Below are 21,709 nucleotides of genomic sequence, written 5' to 3'. Positions count from 1 at the left end.
CCACAAAAGGAGGGGGAGTATCAATATTCGTCAAAGATACCCACACCTCCAGGTTGGTGGCACAGCAGGAAGCATCAGAGACTATCCATGTGCAACTAACAGTGGGTAAAACTGCCTTCCAGTTTATAGCCTGCTACAGACCACCCTCCCAAACCCAGGAACCCCACTCAGCCTTCCAGAGAACACTGGAAAATATGAAGGTCTCTCCAAACACCATTATATTGGGCGACTTCAACTACCCAAACATAGACTGGGAGCATTACTCTAGCTCCAACACCCTAGCCCAAAGGTTCCTAGAATTTATAAACTCAAATGCTATGGAACAACTTGTTACCACTCCCACAAGAGGGGAAAACATACTGGACCTGATCATCACCAACATGGGGACTCTATGCTCCAGACAAGAAGTGTATCCCTCACTGGTAAGATCAGACCATAAACTAATCTCACTGGATATTCACATCCCGACCCCACCCCCTGCCCAGAAAACCACAGTGAAAAACTTCTCTAAAGCAAATTTCACACTCCTCAAAACCGAGGTGGAATCCATCAAACCCCTGGGCCTGTGGAAAATACGGCCCAGACCGCAGAATACTTTATAAACGCATTCTATGAACACCTTCAGGAATGCATGGATCATGCAATCCCAAATAAAACCAAGACCCAATCCTCCAAAGGCAGACATCCTGTCTGGTGGACCCCAGCCATAAACAAACTATACATGAGAGAGCAAAATCCCAAAAAGGGAAGGCATCTCTGATCAGTATTAGCAAAAAACTATGGGCACTCATAAAATCGTCTAAGGCCAGCTTCGAGAGAAAAATTGCACAGGACACTAAGGATAATCACAAGGCTTTCTTTAGTTATGTTAGGAACCTGGGTGGGAATTCCCAGATATGCTCAGAATTAGTCCAAAATGACAAATAATACACCAAACCCACAGACATTGCCAATATCCTAACTGACAGGTTCAGCGCAAACTTCTCCCCCCCCTCCCCACCAAAAGGGCAAATATTTATCCCAGCAGACTGCTGCCCCCCTGACATCTCAGATGCTCAGGTAAGAGCCGCCCTCTCCAAAGCAAAAAACACAGCATAAATGGGACCAGACGGTGTCCCAGGCTGCATCCTACATGAACACCAAGAAGAGCTAAACCCAAACATAAAACTACTGTTCAATCTCAGCCTTACTACAGGATATGTACCCAAAGAGTGGCGTACAGCAACAGTGGTCCCTCTCCACAAAGGTGGTGCCTCAACGGATCCTGGAAACTATTGCCCCATACGCCTGACTAGCTTGGTCTGCAAAGGTATGGAAAGGATCATCATGGACCTCATAAATAAAGATATTGGGGACCTACAGACACTGGATCCTACCCAGTGTGGCTTTGTTAAGGGCAGATCCTGCCTCTTAAACCTGATCGATTTCTTTGAAACAGTCACCAAGGCCATTGATAAGGGGAAGGTGGTCCACACAGCCTACCTGGACCTTGCAAAAGCCTTCAATACAATACCCCACTCGGGCATTATAGATAAGCTAACCAGCTTAAATATAAACCCCTATGTCACTAGATGGGTTGCAAATTGGCTCAAGGACAGAACCCACATGGTTAGAATTACTTGAGCCATGTCAGACTCCAAACCAGTTACAAGTGGCGTCCCACAAGGCTCAGTCCTGGGACCTCTCTTGTTCGGTATATATTTCTCGGAGGTACAGGCCAACATGTAAGGACTGTGGCTGACCAAGTTCACAGATGACTGCAAACTGGGCGCCATAATCGACTCTCCAGCCGACACAACCATCCTCCAAAAGGGCCTCATAGAACAGACAACTGGTGCCAGAGCCATGTCCTTAAGCTAAATGCCAAAAAGTGTATAGTCATCCCCTTTGGCAAAAACAAAGTGCCCACAAATTACCACATAGGTGGTAATACATTAAGTACAGAAGAAGTAATTAGGGACCTGGGGACCCAAGTTGATAGCAATCCCTCATTTGACAACCACGTGGCCGAAGTGGTTAGAAAAACATTTTATATAGCCCACCTAATCATGAAGGGATTCACATCTAGATCAGGGGAGGTCATCGTGCCTCTTTACCCATCCCTCATCAGGCCCATAATTGAGTACAATGCCCCTTTTGGGATGTACCTTACCAGACACCTGCAGCAACTGGAAAGACCCCAAAAGTACCTCACCAAGAGAATCAAAGGGCTCAAACAGATGCCATATGCTGCCCAGTTAAAGAAACTCCAGCTCTACTCAGTGGCATACCGCCTGCTCAGAGGCGATCTGTGCCTGACGTATAAAGCCATGTCCAAACCGGAATTAATGGACATGCTGCACCTCAGAAAATCCAAATCCCATCGAGCTACGCGCTCGAGAGACTTGAACCTAAGCACTGAAATAAATAGGACATGCTGGAGGGACAGATTCATAACCCAGAGGCTCCCTTCACTCTGGAATAAAATCCCAGTCCAGGTTAGGCAGAGTCCCTCATTGACTCTCTTCAAGAGGAATCTTGATGAGTGGATGGGAGATCGTAGGTTTACCCCGGGTATCACTTCTGTGTCACTGTTAGACAGAGGTACAGTATACTAACCTCGAAAAAGGGCATAGCAAAATTAATTTAAAATGGGTGGCGAAAGCCATACACACTCTGGCTAGGCTTATAAATGCCCTAGGGCAGATAGCCTAGTATGAACCTATGAACCTATATATATATGTATATACACACGCGCACACACACACACACACACACACACACACATGTGTATATATATATATAGATATATAGATATATAGATATATAGATATATAGATATATATATATATATATATATGTGTGTGTATGTATATATATTACACCAAAAAGTAGATTGGCAGACATGCCTCGTGAGCCTTTAGGGCTGTCACATACCCTTTCTTTTTGCTGCCACTGTACAAGTGAAATTGTGCAGATCACCCTCATTGCTCATGCTTGTACTTCCCTGTGGCCACACCACAGTCATACTGCATGCTGTCCTTGCTGTGGCTGCAAGCACTATTGTTAATGAGCTGCTCATTGCGCACCCCTTCCATCATATAATTCATGTCACTGACTATGTGCATTCACTAGTATTTCATCTCCTCTTTCATGTGATGAGTTGATGTTATTTGCAACTATGAAAATGAACAAGTACTAACAAACATCAGACAGACAGTCAAGTTATAATCCTCAAGTATTATAGTTTTATAATCATAACTGCATAATAACCTGACCATACAGGGAACTTATCTGACTGATCCAGTGAATGGGAGTATATACCTTGTATATATTTTGTATTCCTTTTAACAAGCAACAGACCGTCCTTTCTATGAAAAAATGAATACAACTATGCATGCCAAGAGTCCTGAAAGTGCTCTTCATGTGTTAGGTCTAGTGCTTTGTTTTGGCACTAACCACTTAGGATGTTTGTCTTTTGGCTTTTCCCAGTTAGGGGTCACCACAACAGAACTCCGGTCTGCTAATGATTGGCAGTGAATTTTTATGGTATCGAGTTGCCAGCCTGATGCCCAACCTTCAAAGAAGGCACACCCATTCACACTCACACCTACATGCATATCTTTCAATGTCACTCAACCATGGGGAGGACATGCAGACTCCACACAGAAGGTGCTCCAGCCGAGAATCAAACAGGAGAACCTCTTGTTGTGAGGTGACAATGCTAACCACTGCACCACCATGGCCTACACTAACCACTTAGGATAGGAATGCAAAACATTTCCTTTTACCAATAAACTGCCAATAGGAGCAGATATGCAGAACAAGCGTGAAAGGTGAGACCATGATCCTATTGCATGGTATGGTGGTCAAGCAGCATATGACTTACTTTTATGACCACACCTCAAATGAATGAACTACGTATTAAAACATAAAATACTGCATTTCACGTAATGTGGCATTAGATCTGATGAAGCCCAGTTAAGGGCAAAAGTGCTTATCTATTTAATATCTTATATTTTCTTTGAAGAAGTATTGATTTTAAACAAGTTGTAACTGTTTGATTACTTTGAAGTCTCAAGAGAGCTTGTCTACAGTTTGTAGTTCGTTTTTTGATTCTAAGGAGTTTCATCCAGTAATTTCACTGCCAATAAAGCACAACAGTTTTTTGTGGTTTTGTGGTTTTGCTCCATAAGGCTGGAAAACTACTGCACCTCACTACAAGGATCTGTTTTACACACACACACACACACACACACACACACACACACATATATATATATATATATATATATATATATATATATATATATACGGCAATCATTTGAAACGCTGAAAGACTGAACCACAATAATCTGTCCCAGAAAATCAAACTATCAGAACCTTAAAAACTATAACATTGAAAAACAACAGATCATAAAAGGAAAACTATTTTCTATTTGTTGTCTATAATCACTACCACTGCCTTTAGACATATTTGCCTAAATAATGGAAGTGTTACAGATTTTTTTTATGTTAAGGTGTAGGATTGAAGTTAGGAGTAGGGTTAGCATGCATTAATAAGGTGTGCAGGGGGGCTTATACACTACTCACCATATTAATTCATAGATCCATTGGTTCATAGTTTTATACTAGTTTAAAGACCACTAGGGCCTTTATAAGCCTACCCATGCAACAAAATGTGTCCCACAAGTTTTATATATATATATAACAAACCCAAACAGAAAGACTGCACGGTCTACCACAAGTGCACGGAAAACGAAATACAAGTACCCAAGCAGCATATCCAGCACTCGAACACAGGAGACATAGGCAGCAGTTAGTTCAAGCTTTATTGCTTTACACGATCCCCCAAACCGGTTTCGCTACTGAGAGCGTCATCAGTGAGTACAGAAATGCGTAAGTGTACGCTATTTATAGGAGACTTGCTGTTTCCATCTCTTAAAGTGACACAATCACAGCGCCAACCCCACAGACATGTGTGACACTAATGAAACCAGCCTTTCACAATTCAAAAAATACATAGACATATATGTATATGTAAAAAACAAAAAATATCTATACTAAGTGTTGATCCATATATACTATTATAATAAGAACTATGTATAGAATGTTAAACAATGAATAAACTAACACCATTTGCAACCCTATATGCATATATAAAACTAAATAGACTCCATTCTTACAGATGATCAAAAGTCTGTTATACAGATATCCTATGGCAATATACTATACATATTTTGCTAGTCTATACCCCATTTCACCAATGATCATTTAACCCGGGTTTGAAAAATGCTCCCAGGTTTACAATCCATCTACGTTCTTTCTCCGTAAGAAATTGGTGTCTTAAAGATTCACTAACTGTATCGTTAGTCAGCATGTCTATCCCTACAAAAACAAAATGGGACCCTGAATGAACCAAAGTATGTTTGAAAAGGGCACTCCGAGTACGCTTGCATTTAATATCACTTATATGCAAGGCTATCCTTTGTTTTAAACTGCATGAAGTCTGCCCTATATAAAAAGCCCCACATTGGCAAACGGCCATATAGATCACCCATGAACTAGTACATTTAATATGTTGTCTAATATCATAAACTTTGCTTGTATTAACTGATGTAAAGGAATTTGTCCTAGAGACCACCTTGCAGAACTTGCAATTGCCACAAAAAGTACTCCCAGGCCTCCCTATGCTACTTTGTGTATTAGCATTGACTGGTTTCTTGAAGCCTGAAAAATATTGACCCAGTGTCTTACCCCGTCGATAACCAAATTGACACTTTTCCTTAACTATATTAGAAAAGAAAGGATCTCTATTTAGAACAGGCCAATATTTGGAAATGACTTCTCTGATTTTAAATGTATTCGAAGCATAAGTGGTGATAAATCTAATATTTTGTGATTCCCTGTTATGATCTTTAGTCTTACCTAAGAGCATTGTCCTATCTTGTTGTTTGCCTTTATAATAGGCTTTCTCAACTAAATGGGCTTGATAACCCCATTTTGACATCATTAAAGATTTAAAGCATTTTTCAAGGAGTTTAAATTTAAAATATTTTTTTGCACATCAAGGGCAGGCTGAAGATAAAGACAGCAGTCAGCATTTTCAACCTTTAAGACACCAATTTCTTACGGAGAAAGAACGTAGATGGATTGTAAACCTGGGAGCACTTTTTAAACCCGGGTTAAATGATCATTGGTGAAATGGGGTATAGACTAGCAAAATATGTATAGTACTTTGCTACAGGACATCTGTATAATAGATTTTTGATCATCTGTAAGAATGGAGTCTATCTAGTTTTATACATGCATATAGGGTTGTAAGTGGTGTTAGTTTATTCATTGTTTAACATTCTATACATAGTTCTTAATATAATTGTATATATGGATTATCACTTAGTATAGATATTTTTTGCTTTTTACATATACATATATGTCTATGTACTTTTTGAATTGTGGAAGGTTGGTTTGATCGTGTTATATATGTCTGTGGGGCTGGCGCTGTGATTGTGTCACTTTAAGAGATGGAAACAGCAAGTCTCCTATAAATAGCGTACACTTACGCATTTCTGTACTCACTGATGACGCTCTCAGTAGCGAAACCGGTTTGGGGGATCGTGTAAAGCAATAAAGCTTGAACTAACTGCTGCCTATGTCTCCTGTGTTCGAGTGCTGGATATGCTGCTTGGGTACTTATATATATATATATATATATATATATATATATATATATATATATATATATATATATATCTGTTGTTACTAGGCTATAAACCACTAGGGTCCTTACAAGCCTAGCCACATGCTCCAAGCCATTTGGGTCCCAAATATCAAACAGGGAGGGGCATGTTAGTAGGCAGCTAGCTAAGTATTTGTAGGGGGGTGTAAGTTAGGATATGAAACATACTACTCTACAAGACAAAAGGACACCCAAAATTAACATTAACACACACACACACACACACACACACACACACACACACACACACACACACACACACACACACACACACACAAATGCATACACATACACACACACAAAACACCACATCTATCCCCTTACCTAACTCTAATTCTAACTCTTACCTACAAACAAATACGCACAATCACACAGCAACAGACCAACAATAAAACATGAATCTTCTTCTTCTTCTTTTGGCTTTTCCTGGTTAGGGGTCGCCACAGGGGATCACCTGTCCGCTCATGATTGGCAGTGGAGTTTTACAGTGTCGAGTTGCTAGTCTGACACCCAACCTTCCACGGAAGGCACACACATGCACACACTCACACCTAGGGCCAATTTAGAGCGTCCAATCCACCTACAGCATGTCTTTAGGATGGGGGAGGAAACCGGAGCACACAGAGGAAACCTATGCAACCACAGGGAGGACATGCAGACTCCGCACAAAAGGCACCCCAGCCGAGGATCAAACCAGAGAACCTCTTGCTGTGAGGCAGCAGTGCTAACCGCTGCACCACCATGGCCACCCAACAGTAAAACATGAATAAATGTGAATAAAACTTAGTAAGGAATACTTTAGAAGACTTAAATTAATCCTGAAAACAGTGTAGACATTTAGGAACAAAATCTATAATCCAAAGCTATAATCCAATTTGCTCTTCCTGTCCTAACTTACAGTTTTGGAGTGATTGACTGGCCCCAAAACATGTTGGATCGATTAGATTGAAAAACAAGAAGGATGCTTCATGCTCACCAAATGATTTATAAAAATCTCCATATACCAAGATTATATATTCCTTGTTCCAAAGGAGGGATAGGCCTCCTTGAAATTGATTACATGCATAGCTCTGCAATCATGGGTCTCCACACATATCTGCTGACCTCACAAGACCCAAACATAGTGAAAAGTTTGAAACATGAGGAGAATAAATCTAAGATGACTTCTCCACTTAATCTAGAAGAAGCATATCGGCATCAAGCAGGACTGGAAATCAAACCAGAAGTAGATAAAAATCAGGCAGTAACTGAATGTACAAAAACAAAAGAAAGAATATAAGGTGAAGAACCAGATGAGAAGGCAAAAAATGTGGAAAATGCATAAATATATTTGCAAGTATACAAAATTTCTAGAAGAACCTCATGTTGATCAGGAACTAATACAGGAATGGTTAAGGAGAGGTGAATTCAAACCAAGAAATGAAAGGTTAATATTGGTGGCCCAAGATAGTGCGCTACATACACACTGGTTTACAAAGTGCAATGAACATGTGGGAGAAACAGACAAATGTAGGATTTGTAAACTGAATTGGAAACAGTAGCACACCTTGTTGCTGGTTGTGACATACTAATGGCAGAAGGACTGTATACTGAAAGGCATAATAACATGGTAAGACTGTTGGAGATTGTGCAAACATTATGGTGTTGAATGGCTAAAAACACTGGAAACATGAGCCACAAAGCATCATAGAAAATGATGAAGCCTACATCACATTACCCATTACCAACAATTCAATAGATAGATGCTAGAAAAATGGATATAGTGGTCCATGAAAAGAAGACAAAAGTAGCATTGATCATTGAAATCACCACACCCAGTGACTACAGTGTCTTGCATACACTGATACACAAAGTCATAAAATATCAGGATTTGCAGGCAGAAATGAGAGCAATGTGGAAGAAAGATGCCCAGACAGTTCCAATAATAGGAGGAGCAATGGGTCTTCTTATTTAGATATGTTACCAATACACGTAACCCCATATGAACTGCAGAAAAGTCATTACTTGGCACATTGTGAGTGCTGCAAGGAGCACTTCTGGCTGACATCAAAGACTGAAACAATACTAATTTCATGAACTTTACTAGTACTTTGACTTAGGAATGCGGTCCATTCTCATCATGGTATTAGAAACCCAAAATGCTTGGAGAAATTAAAAGGGAGAAACCAAATAAACTAAAAATCTCAGCACAGGCAGAAAAAGGAAAAGTACAACATAAGCAATTTATTGGTGACCCAAAACGTCTTCTGGAGAATTGGGAAACAAGGTAAAAGGAAATGAAAAACTGCCAAAAAAAGAAGAAATTGATACAGTTTGGAGAAGTATCTATGAAGATTCTGCGAAACATAACAAAGATGCTAAATGGACAGAAGAAGTAAAAGAAAGAACAAGAAGTTTAAAGGTACAGGGTATGAAATGGGATGAAGTAACAGCCAGAGAGACTGAAACAAAAGTTAAGAAAAGTCTCTAATTGCAAAACCCCAGACCCAGATGCAGTACCTAACTTTTGTTTAAAGTATTATTAATATCTTTGTATGAAGATTTAGCCATGAGTAAAAAACTATTTATATGCGCACCCCAAACAGACACCAACCTGGCTAGCAACAGGAAAAACAGTGCTCTTACTTAAGAGTGAACCTGCAAGCTACCATAAAAATTATAGACCAATAACTTGCCTTCCAACACCATATAAAACTATACATGGGAATTGATGCCGGCAGATTTTATAGTAATTTAGAAGAAAACTCAATTATGGTAGTAGAACAAAAGGGCAATAAAAGAAAGTCATATGGAACAAAGGATCATTTGTTGTTAAATAAAGTCATAGTGGAGAACTGTAAAAAGGGGAAGAATCTAAGTATGGAAAAGATTCACTACAAAAAGCATTTGATAGTATCCCACATTGATGGATAAAAGAGTGTTTAAAAATGTATAAGATACACTCTACACTGTTCGACTACGTTACAGTGAACATGAAACAGTGGCGGACCACTTTACAATTATGCCATGATAAAGGACAAATTATTATCTATCCCAGGAATAAAAATTAAAAGGGGGATATTCTAGGGTGACTCTCTGTCACCGCTGCTATTCTGCCTTGCCCTTAACCCACTAAGCGGTCTACTTAACAGCTTAGGCCATGGCTCCTAAAAAACAACAAAGTGTAAAGACTTCTCATCTTCACTTTTTCGATGATTCAAAACTGTATAGCTCATCAGATGAGGAACTGAGGTACAATTGCAAGTTGTCAAAACTTTTTCAGATGATATAAGAATGTCATTTGGCCTTGATATATATGCAAAAGCAACCTTTAAGGAAGGAAAACTACAGCACCAGGAAAACATCAGTTTGGGACAAGAATGTGATATAAAAGAACCTGAGCAAGAGGGAGTGCATAAATATTTTGGAATTGATGAAGGATCAACAATAAGACATGAACAAATGCAAATAAAACTTAGTAAGCAATACTTTAGAAGACATAAATTAATCCTGGAAACAGCACAGACATCTAGGAATAAAATCAAAGCTATTCACCAGTTTGCTCTTCCTGTCCTAACTTACAGTTTTGGAGTGATTGACTGGCCCAAAAACATGTTGGATAGATTAGACAGGAAAACAAGAAGGATGCTTCATGCTTACTAAATGATTTATAAAAAATCAGTGCATACCAAGATTATATATTCCCTGTTCCAAAGGAGGGATGGGCCTCCTTAAAATTGATTACATGTGTAGATCTGAAATCGTGGGACTCCACACATATCTGCTGACCTCACAAGATCCAAACATAGTGAAAGTTTTGAAACATGAGGAGAATAAATCTAAGATGACTTCTCTGCTTAATCTAGCAGAAGCATATCAGAGTCAAGCAGGAATGGAAATCATACTAGAAGTAGATAAAAATCAGGCAGCAACAGAATGTACCAAAAAAAAAAAGAAAGAATATTAGGTGAAGGACCAGATGAGAAGGCAAGAAATGTGGAAAATGCATAAATATAGTTGCAAGTATAGAAAACTTCTGCAAGAACCTCATGTAGATCAGGAATGAAAGCAGGAATGGTTAAAGAGAGGTAAATTCAAACCAAGAGATGAAATGTTAATATTGGCAGCCTAAGACAGTGGGCTACATGTACACTGGTTTACAAAGTCCATTGAACACGTGGGAGAAACAGACAAATCTAGGTTTTGTAAAACCAAATTGGAAGCAGTTACACACCTCATTGCTGGTTGTGACAGACTAATGGCAGAAGGACTGTATACTGAAAGGCATAATAATGTGGCAAGACTGTTGCACTGGGGATTGTGCAAACATTATTGTATTGAAGTGGTTGAAAAAAACAGTGGAAAAATGAGCTGCAAAGCATCATAGAAAAAGATGACGTTTACATCACAAAGGATCACCCATTGCCAACAGTTGAAAAGCTAGATGCTAGAAAAACGGATATAATCGTCTATGAAAAGAAGAAAAAAGTATCATCGATCATTGAAATCACCACACCCAGTGACTACAGTGTCTTGCACACAGAGAGACACAAAGTCATAAAATACCAGGATCTGCAGGCAGAAATGAGAGCAATGTGGACGAAAGATACCCAGATAGTTCCAATAGTAGAAGGAGCAATGGGTCATAAAAAGGAATCTACAATCTTATTTAGATATGTTACCAATCCATGTAACCGCATATGGATTGCAGAAGGATTCATTACTGGGCATGTTGAAGGTGGTATGAACAGCACTTTTGGCTGACATCAAAGACTAAAATAATACTAATTTCATGAACTTTAATCATACTTTGACTTAGGAATGGGGTCCATTCCCGTCATGGTATTAGAAACCCAAAAGATTTGCAGAAATAAAAAAAAAACACTACAACTATCCCATTACCTAACCCATACTCTAACCATAGTGCACTCACACACACACACACACATGCACACACTCACATCCCTAAACCCACACTCACCATCAAAAACTGCCCTTCAACAAAGCACATTTAATGACCTGAGCACATTTCCCTTTATTTTGTAAAAATAAAAAAATACTAAAATGCCAGTAACCATATATATATATATATATATATATATATATATATATATATATATATACACACACACACACACACACACACACACACACACACACACACACACACACACACACACACACACACACACACACATCATGTGGTCAGAATGGTCAAGTGGGGTTTTATCAAATTGCAGTCTGTGGATCACAGTCAGTGAGTCTAATCCATCATTTGTACATGAGATAGATGTGTTCCTCCTACCCCGTGTAGGACCCATTATAGTGCCCATTCCTGTGTCTTAATGGTTGTGATGTGATGGACTGACATTGTCAAGTTGTGCTTTGCTGAAGTGCAATTCTATGAATGCTGATATGTTCTTATTTCATTTAGATTCTCAACTCCTGTTTTATTAATCAAAATCTTAATCTTAAAAGGACATATTTTCAAATATAGGTGATTAGGATTTCCCTCTCTCTTCCCCCCTTGGCTGACCTGGTGTGACTTTGTTTGAACTCTACAGTTCCCTACAAAATGGTATCTACTGGACTGCAATCAGTTTCTCTCAACATTTAAACAGATTGAACTCTACAGTTCCCTACAAAATGGTGTCTACTGGACTGCAATCAGTTTCTCTCAACATTTAAACAGATTGAACTCTACAGTTCCCTACAAAACGGTGTCTACTGGACTGCAATCAGTTTCTCTCAACATTTAAACAGATTGAACTCTACAGTTCTCTACAAAACGGTGTCTACTGGACTGCAATCAGTTTCTCTCAACATTTAAACAGATTGAACTCTACAGTTCCCTACAAAACGGTGTCTACTGGACTGCAATCAGTTTCTCTCAACATTTAAACAGATTGAACTCTACAGTTCCTACAAAACGGTGTCTACTGGACTGCAATCAGTTTCTCTCAACATTTAAACAGATTGAACTCTACAGTTCCCTACAAAACGGTGTCTACTGGACTGCAATCAGTTTCTCTCAGCATTTAAACAGATTGAACTCTACAGTTCCCTACAAAACGGTGTCTACTGGACTGCAATCAGTTTCTCTCAACATTTAAACAGATTGAACTCTACAGTTCCCTACAAAACGGTGTCTACTGGACTGCAATCAGTTTCTCTCAACATTTAAACAGAGTAGGTTACACACAAAATGCATTTGTTAAGCTTTCACTTACAGTGCTTTGTAATTAAGCAGGTCACCATATTGGTCAGCCATAGGGCTCTTTGTTTCTACTTGAGTGGTTGCCTCCTTCCCCTGTAACTGCAGTAAATTGACTCTTACATTAGAGCTGTAATACTTACCTTATAGCTTTAGGACACCTTAGGAAACCTTGTAAACTGCAATAGCCTGACATTTGAACAAGCAACCCTTGTAAATATTCCCAAAATTGTATACTGTTGGTCTGTCTTTTTTGCTAAACATAAGTGAAATTACAGTGCTGAGTGCATAACATTAAAGTACTGAGTGCAAATAACACAGTGTTGAGTGCAGATTTCAACTTATCTCTGGAGTGGTGTCTTGAGTCAATCAGGGTATTAACTGTAACCACTCCCACTGCCTTCTCTTTTCCCCCACCCCCCTCTTTCCTCAAACAGGTTAAACTGCTACAATTTAGTACAGGCATCATTTTCAAATCTAGGTGATTAGGATTTCCCCTCTCTCTTCCCCCCTTGGCTGACCTGGTGTGACTTTGTGTAAGTTTCTTCATTGTATGGATCTTTTACTGTTTTTTGTGTAACTGAATGACCTACTGCTAAATTCTGATTCTGCACAGACTGCTCTATTTTGTTTTTCAGAGGCTCTATAAGTAGCTAGTGACTTTACTGAATTTCTGTGGTAATATTTGTGTTTAAACTGAACCTGTACCTAGAGAAAGTGTATAATCAGAGCTCCTCCTTGCTGCATGTGTTTTTTAATGTTTAAATTGCACACACACACATTGAAGAAGTGCTTTTATGACTTGAATAACTTGGGCTAGCTATACCTGAAGTGCTTTTACTGGCAATTTTCTAGTTGTACTATTGTGAATAATTGATTTAGTTTTTCTGGTATATCTTTAAAATCTGGCAAGTGTTTATTTACTGCATTGCTCTCTTGCTTAGGTTTCTTAGCTTTAAATCTTAGCTCATTCTGAAGTATGCTACTTTACCCCCCCACCAAACCTTTCTGAATGCATTATTTTATAATAACTGCCTGTTGTTGTCTTCATGCTTACCCTAGAATGTCTGCTTTTCTCTTTTCCTAGTTGAACTCTACAGTTCCCTACAAAACGGTGTCTACTGGACTGCAATCAGTTTCTCTCAACATTTAAACAGAGTAGGTTACACACAAAACACATTTGTTAAGCTTTCACTTACAGTGCTTTGTAATTAAGCAGGTCACCATATTGGTCAGCCATAGGGCTCTTTGTTTCTACTTGAGTGGTTGCCTCCTTCCCCTGTAACTGCAGTAAATTGACTCTTACATTAGAGCTGTAATACTTACCTTATAGCTTTAGGACACCTTAGGAAACCTTGTAAACTGCAATAGCCCCGCTACGTTCGCCCTCGCTACGCTCGGGCTCTCTTCGCTCCCCTCCCTGCCCCCAATTACCTCCCGCCCCCAGTACCTCTAAATTTATAGTACTATAGCCACTCCCCCACTTTCTAGATCCTATCTGCTGTCATCTGGGATAATTCCACCCACCCCTATTCTACTACCTACATTTAATAGCACCTATTAGCTTTCATCTGGCATTCTCCCATCCCCCTTCCAGTACCTTTACCTCACCACTCTATCTTCTGGTGTTGCATCACCAGCTAAAACAGTTCCTTCACTCACTAGCTGAATCACATATAATGATATACTCCTCTTTACTACCCCTCTTGTTCACACCATACCTCCTTACCTTGTATGAAAACCAGTTTCTTACGGGATTTCAGGTCCCAAAAGGCCATACTATCACCCCAGCTGTAAATCCTTCCACCTTTAACCATACTTACAGTACCAGATCCTATCCAACATCTTGTTCAGTCTATCAACATCTCAACCCCAGGCACATTAGCTATAGATCCAAACACTACCACAAACTAATAAACAAATTCCTGAAGTTCATCACCAAGTATAGACTCAACCTAATACTTGGTGGTGATATTCACCCCAACCCTGGCCCACTCACTTCAGGTACACATACCCCCTCTACTTGTAATCTAAGCTACAAACCTACAATTAACAGGCCAACTAACTCTCTCCTAGTCTGTCATCTCAATATTAGAAGCATTAATAACAAGGTACATGAATTGCATGCACTTCTGGATATCCACTCCCCTGAGATTCTCTGTTTATCTGAAACCTGGTTAAAACCTAACACTAAAGACAATGAAGTGTTACCACCTGGGTACAACATACACAGGCTGGATCGTGCTTCGAGGAAGGGGGGTGGGGTAGCTGTACTCTATAAATCTGAGTTGAATGTCACCATAGATGTAATACAACCTCCTCAGATTAATAACTCTGAGATTCTTGCCACCAAATTGCAACTTAATAAAAATAAATGCATTAATATCATCTGTATGTACATTCCCCAGGTAACAATATATCTACATTTGAAGATATCCTGCACTGGTTATCATGTCACTACCCCAAGAAACCCTACTACTTGGAGACTTTAACATAGACTGGGGCACCTGTTCCTTAGAATCCCCAACCACCCATATTAACCTGCATGCATTTACACAAATCATATCCACTCCTACCAGGATAGGTAAACCCAACCAAAAAGAAAGTATACTTGACTGGGTACTCATAAACAGTCACCCCCAACTGTACACCTCTGGTACCCTCCTTAATGGCCTAAGCGATCACCTTCTCACATATGTAATTAAGCACAAAACCATTAATTCCCAACAACCCTTACTCAGAAAGATTAGAAACAATAAAAACTTTGACCCTGCCAAATTCCAACAAGAACTAAACTCATGTAATTGGTCTATTCTAAAACACTTCCCCTTAGAGGAAGCAGTAGCATACTTTAACAACAAATTCCTTGAGATCCTTGATTTGCATGCACCTGTTTGTTCAAAGAGAACCAAGGCAAGAACTGCACCATGGCTTTCTATAGAGTCTAAACTCAAAATTACCCTTAGAAACAAAGCATGGGCTTTATGGCATTCTTCTAAAGACCCTCAAGATCACATTAAATACAGGCAATCCAGAAACGAAACCAAAAAAAATCAATTTTACAAGACAAAAAACAATACTACTGTAATTTACAGACAGTAAATCAAAATAACCCTCAGAAGTTTTGGGCAGGTTTAAATAATCTACTACATCCTGGACAAACGTCAACCCCAATACCTGCTGCTACTATTGATAAAACCCCTGAAGATGTTTCTGATAGTTTTAACTTAATTCTTTACTGAGACAATTCAAGCCCTAGCTAGCCAACTACCTCCTAGCTCCCCTGGTCCTGAAAGTAGCACCCCTAGAAACCTACTTGCGTTCAGTTTCCAACCAGTCGCCACTTCACTTATCCGTACCTTGATCATAAAATTAAAACCCACTACACTTTCTGCTGATCAACTCCCTGCTGAGTAGCTACAAAAATCAGCTGATGCTATTGCTTACCCCGTCTCAATACTAATCAATCGAACCATAGTAGAAGCTAAAATTCCCACCATCTGGAAAATATCCTATGTAATCCCACTTCACAAAGGAGGCAGCTCTACTGAATTCTCCAATTATAGGCCAATAGCTGTACTCTCTCCACTTGCAAAGATTATGGAAAAATGTATTCATAGACAACTCATGCACCATCTAATCCAAAATCGCCTTATGGCAGACACTCAGCATGGCTTCCGTCCTCATTACAGCACTACTTCAGCCCTCCTAGCCTTTACTAACACCATAAACCATAATTGCAACAATAATTATATATCCTCAGCCCTCTTTTTGGATCTTTCCAAGGCATTCGATATGGTTGATCACCAACTTTTAATCCACACCCTGCAAACATTCTGTCTAGATACTGGAGCCCTCCAATGGTTTCAATCCTACCTGAATGGTCGACAGCAGGCTGTCCTCTGGCAGAACAAACTCTCTAACCTTCTACCTAACACCCTCGGAGTACCACAAGGCTCTATACTAGGGCCCTTGCTGTTCTCCATCTTCATTAACGACCTTTATACTGTCATCCCAAAAGTCAGCTGTATCCAATATGCTTATGACTCTCCTCTGATTTGCTCAGCCACATCTTCAGTAGAGTTATGGTCAGCTACCCAGACCACCTTTAATACAATAGAAAACTGGCTTTCTGAACATCGTCTGATCCTAAATCCCAAAAAAACTAAAATGCTGTTATTTTCACCAACACGTAGGTCTACCGCTTTCACCTTTACCATAAAATCAAATGATGGCACAATAATCTCCCGTGACCCATCTACAAAACTATTAGGTGTCATCATAGACAATAATCTCAAATTTGACCTACATGTTAACCAAACTATCAAAACCATCAATAAAAAACTAGGGTCACTTTACAGAATAATAGCCTTCCTAACCCCTCCAACTAAAATTGCCATAGCTCGCTCTCACCTTCTTTCAACCCTTCTGTATGCATCCCCTCTACTCTCGAATTTGAACAAGACTGTCCTTAACAAACTCTCAATTTGTTACAACCACATTGCCAGGTTTGCCACTGGGCTGCCTTTTAGGACACATCATTGCATCAATCTAAATCAGCTTGGTTGGCTTGAACTACCTAGCCTAATCCAGTATAACCAACTGATTATGGCCTATAAAATCCTCTATAATCCGGACAATACTCCTGCACTTAAAAATATTATCACCCCCTAAAACAATCCTAGACCGCTTCGATCCTCTAACAAACTACTAATTCAGACTAGCAAAATTAATAACACAGCTGGTGATTCTCTCTTTGCAAACTCTGTAAGTAGATCCTGGAACTCTCTTCCAGCTGATATTACCTTACTTTCCACCTTAGGTCAATTTAAAACTAGACTCAAACAACATTTGTCACTTAACTGGCTATGTCAATGTATCAAGCCAGGCTAACTCGAATGTGTAAAAATCTGTTAACCAGTTTACTGTGTAATTTAATTTAATCCTGACTTGTGCTCAGGACTAACTGTAACCTGTGGAACTTGTTTAACTTGCTTACTTATGTAATCTCTGTAAATAGTCTGTTTGTAATATGTAATGCTGGTATTATGTAATGCTGTATCTGCTTACCCTTGGAGCTTTTCTCCCCGGGCCTCCGCTGAAAATGGACATGCATCCAGTCGGACTATCCCGGTCAACAAATGTAAAAAATAAATAAATAAATAAAAATCTTAACTAGAAAATGTAGAATAGAATAATTTTTCATTAATGTATTGAATTATCATATTCAGAATGTTTTACCTAAAGATACATACTTATTTCCACGTATTATTTCCTATACAGCAACAAGTGAAAACTATTCTTAGTACAAAATACTCAATAAATATAATCTGCTGTTACTGCAATGCAGAATAATTTTGCAAAGCTGTTTTATGAATGGATTTACCACTTAATTGTTCATAGTTTCATAGGTTTATAGGAGATTACTAGGTTAATCATTTAGCAGCCCTTACAAGTCCAGCCAGTGTGACCCAATTTTACCCAATATATGGCCCTAGAGGCAAGAGGATGGCATGGATTTGTGCCTATGTATTGAGAATCTTACAGATTGCTCCTGTCCTTAAGGGACATAGGCACTACCCTAGGTGTGTATTTGTGATTCCCCATCAATTGATCCAATCTGCATTTGAAGAGGGGCAGAAAAGGGCATATTCCAAAGAAGGGACAAATCTCTGAGACACATATCTGTCTCTCCAGCATGTTTTGTTTGAGTCACTGACTAAGTTTAGATCCATAGATCAGGTGACCCTCATGCTGTTTGACTTGCAGATCTGTAGCAGCTCCATCAGGGCTGGATTTGTGATTTGTAGGTCAGGCATAGGTCACCCCTTAGTAGTCAGTAGGAGACAGAGTAAAGGGATAGGGATTTTAGTCTGTCCACATAGTTCATGGTGTTTACACCCTGTAATTTCTTTGTGAGGAACCTCTGGGTTCACTCCAGATGCTGCTGTTTGACGAGGCATGTACAGCAGCTGTTGTGACCTCTGAGATCACTCAAGCTGCTGTACATGCCTAGTCAAATATATGACAAATGGTGCATTGTAGTCAATTATTGGTCTAATGAGGGCTGAGTAGAGCAGGACTATAGTTTCCTTGGATCTGGATGCCATACATTTATAAGCTGTGCCACATAGAAGGACTTCATCACTACTGTGGACACATGGTAGTCAAAGTTCGGGCTACTATCTATCTGTGTACCTAGATCTCTCACCTCTGAGCCTACTCTGAGTGGTGTGCTATTGCTGTTGTAATTTGCAGGGGTATTTCACTTCCCGTACAGTATAATAATACATTTTTTTCACATTTAGTTTTAGGCCATAGTGATGGCACTGATCATTTGTCAGATCTAGGCCCTCCTGAAGGATAGCTACATCACTAGGGGATTCAGTGATTGCTGCCAGCTTCAAGTCATCAGAAAACTGTTTCATCCAGGGGCCTTCCACATTAGCCTTGACTTCAGAGAAGTATATTCCAAACATAAACTGGTCCCAGCACTGAGCCCTGTGGCATAGCACTAGTAACCAGCCTCTTGCTGGATCTGGAGTCACCCACTTTAACCACACATATGCTGTCTGTGAGCCAATTGGCAATCCATCTGGTAATGCAGGGATTTATGCCCAGTTTTGTCAGTTTATTTATAATTCATGAGTGGGAATTGTGTCAAATGCCTTGGCCAGGTCAAGGTAGGCGGTATGTACTGTTTTACCCTCATCCGTGGCCTTAGTAACTTTCTCAAAGAAATCCACCAGATTCAGTAGGCATGACCTGCCCTTGACAAAGCTGAATTGGGTTTTTCCAGTGTTTGGAGGTTTCCTATGTCACTATTTATAAGATCCATGATTATTCTTTCCACGACCTTACGTATAAAACTAGTCAAACTTATGCATCTGTAATTCCCCAGGTCAGTAGATGGTCCCCCTTTATGCAGAGGGATGACTGTTGCTGTCCTCTGTTTTATCCGGATAAAGTCAGTCCAGTGGGTGTTGTTAAATAAAGATTCTAAGTTCTGAATTAATCTGTTTAAAAGATAGCCTGGTATATCATCAGGTCCCATTGAAGCCATGTTTTTAACTTTAGAGAGCACAGTAGAAAACTGTTCTTTGATGATAATTGGCAGTGGAGTGGAGGGATCCACCAAGGTGGTTTGTTTTTGTGGTTTGACTTGGGTTTGTTTCAGCCTGGTACTGCCATTTGTATGCAGCTGTTTATAGGGTCATACAGGGCTTTTGTGCATGCCTCTGCATAGGTTTCTGTGTTTAATGGATTTGGGGGAGCTTGGAAACTGTGTCTGCTGTCCCTTAATAGAGGTAATTTACCTTAGAGAAGTTCTTAAACTTTTTGTGGTTAAGTGGGGGGACTAGTTTTACCTTTATTTCAAGGGGACCACTTTTTGATATGATCTTATCAGTGAGGACATCACAATGGGGTGGGCAGCACTCTCCCATATTTGTGAGTACCAAATATAAGATATTTATTCCCCTAGTGGGAGTGCAGACTAGTTGCTCCAGGACATCTGAATTTACAAAGTCAGGAAATCTTTTGGCCTGCATGTTAGTGGTTGTGTATGCCTCCCAGTTAATGGAGGTGATGTTAAAATGACACACAAGTTTGGTATTGGGTTGGATGGTGAGTGCTTCTAGTAACTTCAGCTATGATGTATGGGTTTCCTAGTTCATGGTGGGGGACCTGTAGCTAGCAAGAATATGGAAATGGATTGTTCCCATAGTTAGTTGGACATGAAGTAGCTCAAGCATGTCATATTGTTTGAGATGTCTTGAAGTGTGCTTATCCTTTATGTAAACAGATATACCTCTGCCTTTTGCTCTTTCATGTTCAGTGGAGGGTCAGAATGTATGAAAGGCATTATAGCCATGTAATGCCGGGGTGCTTTCCATGGCTCTGAACCATGTCTGAGTAACTGCACAGATGTCAACTCTCTCCAAGGTGAGGAGAGCTTCCAGGGGTGCAGTTTCTTGTTGAGACACTTAGCACTGAGCAGTAACACCTTTAGCTTGTCCCGAGTAGTTTTTGTTATGTGGGAAGGTTTGTCTGTTTGGTGTTTATTAAATGTGTGACTGTATTTATTCATGATTTGGTTTGAAGATTTTCTCTCAAATTCTTCAATAAAAAATATCTCTGTCCAGATGGACAGTTTTAGTAAACATAAAATAAATGTATAAACAAACAAACAAACAAGCAAGCAAACAAAGGAATAACTTATATAGATACGAAGACATACTATTTCAAAGACAGAATGGTAGGACCCAAAAACATATTGCTTGAAACATAGTATAAGTCAAGGCAGAAGAATCAGAGCTGTCTGAGCTGTTTAGGACAGACCAAGGAAGTGATAGACCAAGTACGGAAGAGAAGCAGCTGTAGATGGGATAAATGCAACAGTCAGAAAGACTGAACAGACCATGAGTCTTCATCCATTAGAGTCATCATATGCTTTCTTCTGCTTCCTTGTAGAGTTTTGCTGGATTTCTGTTAATGTGTAATCTATGAAGACTCACTTAAAAGAGTACTTTTTACTTTTATTAATTTCAAATGTATAGTTTTTCAGAATCGCTTAAATCAGATGTACACCATCAAATGGTTGTCTCTATTCAGCAAAAAGCTTGCTTAAATATTAGTTATTGCAGTTTCTTGAACAGGCTAGGCAAATCCCATTTACTGTGGAGACCAACAGGAAATGTTCCAGCAGCCAGCATATAAAACAATGATCCAGTATTTACTAGTAAACATGTTTAAGATATCCTCTTTAATCTGTGCAGGTTAACAAATACATGAGCAGC

Source organism: Protopterus annectens, chromosome 2.part2, assembly GCF_019279795.1.
Source record: "Protopterus annectens isolate FY-2018-M chromosome 2.part2, PAN1.0, whole genome shotgun sequence".
In the NCBI taxonomy this organism is placed as follows: Eukaryota; Metazoa; Chordata; order Ceratodontiformes; family Protopteridae; genus Protopterus; species Protopterus annectens.
Note: the sequence above shows the minus strand (reverse complement) of the source record.